The sequence below is a fragment of the Pinus tabuliformis genome, chromosome 7, assembly GCF_031772625.1.
Source record: "Pinus tabuliformis cultivar Carrire ecotype Pingquan chromosome 7, CPIR1, whole genome shotgun sequence".
In the NCBI taxonomy this organism is placed as follows: Eukaryota; Viridiplantae; Streptophyta; class Pinopsida; order Pinales; family Pinaceae; genus Pinus; species Pinus tabuliformis.
Genome location: NC_142293.1, coordinates 263,968,701 through 263,972,264, shown reverse-complemented (window position 1 = coordinate 263,972,264; position 3,564 = coordinate 263,968,701). Strand labels below are relative to the sequence as shown.

The 3,564-nt window shown below is 39.6% G+C and overlaps 1 pseudogene; it reads right to left on the bottom strand.

Moving 5' to 3' along the window:
- Positions 1–1,633: 1,633 nt before the first annotated feature.
- On the bottom strand, positions 1,634–2,581 carry LOC149246871 (arginine decarboxylase 2 pseudogene; annotated as a pseudogene).
- Between the last annotated feature and the right edge of the window lie 983 nt (positions 2,582–3,564).

Below are 3,564 nucleotides of genomic sequence, written 5' to 3'. Positions count from 1 at the left end.
ACTATGCTTCATTTAGGACTGTGGCAAAAGAAAAACAAGAAACTGAAGAAAAAGTGCAAAAAGTTAAGCAGAGCATTGATTAATCTCAAGTTCAAATGTCTAGTCAGGAAACCCAGAATGATGTTAGTACCAAAGAAGAAGAAAAGAGGGCTAGATGTCCTAGCAGAAGCCTCAGAACATATGGATTAGAGGGAAATGGCTAAATTTTGGTTGCATGAGGACATGCAACACCTTCACAGTGGGGGTATGTTGAGCCTCAAACCTGCACCTTCCTATACACCCTCTTAGCCTTCTTTTTCCACTTACTTCATCCACCAAGCTGTTAAATCATTGCATTATAGTCTAAAAAGAGCTTCTGACATGGTTTTCTAACTATGCTTATGACTGTTGTTTGGTTTAGATTTTTGTTCAGGCAGCTGCGGAAACTTGTCAGTTTCTGCAGCCAGCATAGGTTTCCGCAGCCAGCACATGTTTCCGCAGCCATTTTGTTAAAGGCTATGCTACAGGTGTCCTATGAAGAAATGAGCCACATGGGAAAGCTACAGGTGACGTGTACATGGAACGTTTCCCTTCAGATCAACCAAATCATCCATAAACGGTCACGGTCAACAAGGGTCAAAGGTAAAGCCAACCAAGGAATTTAGCGGTGGCACGTCTCTGTTTTGAGCACGTGAAGGTTTACGTGGCACAGTCCTCAGCTCACGGAGATATCGGCACACCTGGAGATCAACCCCGTAACCTGAATCCAGCAGCTACCACTTCGAGGATTTAATGGACATGATGACCATTACGCTAGATCTCGGGCTGAGGAGATCTATGTGTCTCTGGCAATGCAGTTAACACCATAAGATTTAGGAGTTAGTTACAACACTTTTCATTATAAATAACGCATTGATAAACGCTGTGTGGTTAAGATTTTGGGATGTAATTTTTGACTGTTGTTAACACCCCACTGTACTCTGTTTTACGTGTTTTGTTGTTGCTTTAATACATGAGAAGACTAATTTCCTGAGCTCGTTTTTGTGACTGTTCATTGACTGGCTGAGGTGGCAGAGGGCCCCTGTGCACCAAAGCTCTGTATAGTTCTCATTTGATTTTATTATGTTTCTGCTTTCATAATTATTAGCTTGTATATAACATGTCGTTTTGATATTTTTAGTTCACTGTTGCTTACATTTTCATAAGGAAGATTGAGTTGAAGGGTAAAGGATCAGAAAGGTTGAAGTAGTGTGAATTAGTTGCTTTGCTTTCAGTCTTTGAGTTGCTTTAAGTTTAGTTTTTACTTTCTTTTTCATACAACAGTAAGGATACTAGGCCATTGTCATTAGTTCACTATTTGATACATTTACTTCCTTTTAAGAATTGATTTCATTACAGTCAGTTTGGTTAGTTTGAAACTTTTTTTTTGAAAACTTTTTGAAGATCACTATAGAAATCACCATTGCCATCCATACTTAACTTTCAATTTTGCCATCACACACTAGGGAATCCATAGAAAATAAACCCAAAAACCAACTAAAAAACTCAAAAACGACAAAAGACTAAGAAAACGGTTATCTTGTACATACAGTACACTTCACTTCATCAGTTTACGAATCCCGGATTGACATTTTAAATAGCAATTTAGGACACACTAAATTGACCAAACAGACACAACATCAAACACTAGAAGAGAATGGTGTGAAACCAGAGCTCTCCCACATTCACTGCATGTGATGAGATGGTTTACCCCTTCCTGGATATAGGCCACAGGAACTTCCTTGACCATAGTCACTGCATATGCTTCCAAACTATAAGCAACAAACATATCAGATCAAGAACACTTGGTACCTTCATAATCAATACCAAGCCCTCCTCCAATGTCACTAATCTTCATATTAGTGCCCAGCTTAACAAAATCACAGCATATATACATCACTTCGCTCACACCATCATTAAGAACTAAATGCATGGGATCTAAGACATACTATGTAAAAGAAGAAGCTCGAGATAATCCAACATCCCCAATTTCTACAATTTCCAAATGATGCCAACAATTTCCAAACTCGTGAGCCCAAATTTTCCCTTCTCACTAGATTTGGCATCGAAATGGCCACCATGTTTGGTCCTTAAGCTGGCTCAAACCCCAATAATGGCCCTCACGGTTAACTTGCATTTCACACTAAGAACCGAATCCAATTCTTCTTCTTGCTCCAACACAATAACACAATTAAAATTCAAGGGTATGGTAGTAAGCACCAACAAAATATATTCTTCATATTTTTATCCATTACAAACAAGCAAATATTTAGGGCTTGATTTACACATGGAACCCATGGCTAGCAACAACTCTAGTTACGACCTAGCTTCAAGCCCAAATTCATAGGGCTTCCCAAACTCCACAATGTTCTCCACAAAATATTGATATTGATTGCATATGTATTGTAGAATCAAAGGTTGATTGTAGAGATTCCAACCTGTGCTTCAGCACATCAGGAAACCTAATAATAAGAAGTTCTGACATTCCCAGCCCTCCCAAATATTTGGAACCAACCACCTTCTTGATGATCTTCATCACATTGAGGTCGATAACCTCGTTCATCACATTGAGCTGATAACCATGAGATCGAATTGTTGGAAATACTGAGACGAGGGTGAATCAGTATTTCTTACTTTTTAATTGTTCTAGTGATTGCAAAAAGCATATATAGATATGTATATGTATACACAAAACACAGAAATCAACAGCTGGATTTAATGCTTTTATTAAAACTTAAGACAGTGCAATGAAATAAATACAATATAAGTATATATCTGATTGTGAATAGTTGCCAAGCTCCAACTTGGACTTCAGTGACGCTCCAACCTCCAGAGCACCAACTCTGTTTTGCAGTGGTTCTGCACTTAGGAGCACCTACCCCTAATGACTTTAGTCCTGTTCAATTCTGAGGCTCCAACCTCTTTGGCTCCAACCCAATCTTGGTATAAACTGGTATGCTGCTACACTATTCAGCTGAGGTTCTCTCACTCCTACTCTCCTGCTTCTGCTGCTTCTACAGCCTCCGCTGCTTCTGCTGCCTCTTCTGCCTCTGTTGCTTCTACTACCTCACACTCTGGTTCTTCACCACAACAAAAACACCAACAGTTCTCTGTTTCTACTGTTTTATACATTCCCATTCCTTTGTCCATTCGTTTCCGCTTTCTCACTGGCTCTTTCACTTCCTCCTCGCCTGCTTCAGCTTCCTCACCACTGGCTTGTCTGTCGCTGTAGCTTCCTCTGTCTCATCGTGCTCACAAGACACGTTAATTCATAACAGAGTGCCAAATAATCCATGTAAAACACATATTCCCGGTTAAAACTGTAACAATGCTCCTTTTGACAATGATTGTGGGCATGCACAGAGTTCAGCTTCATTTAACAAATAGCCACGTCTAATTGCAATCAATTTTTCCACGAATCACCCCATTTACCTGACGTTTAGCCTTCTAAAACCATCAGACACAACCATCATAAGCCTTTCGGCTTAAAACCACCCTGCAAGCAAAAACATGGTTACATAGGAAAATATATGAAAAACAGGCGAG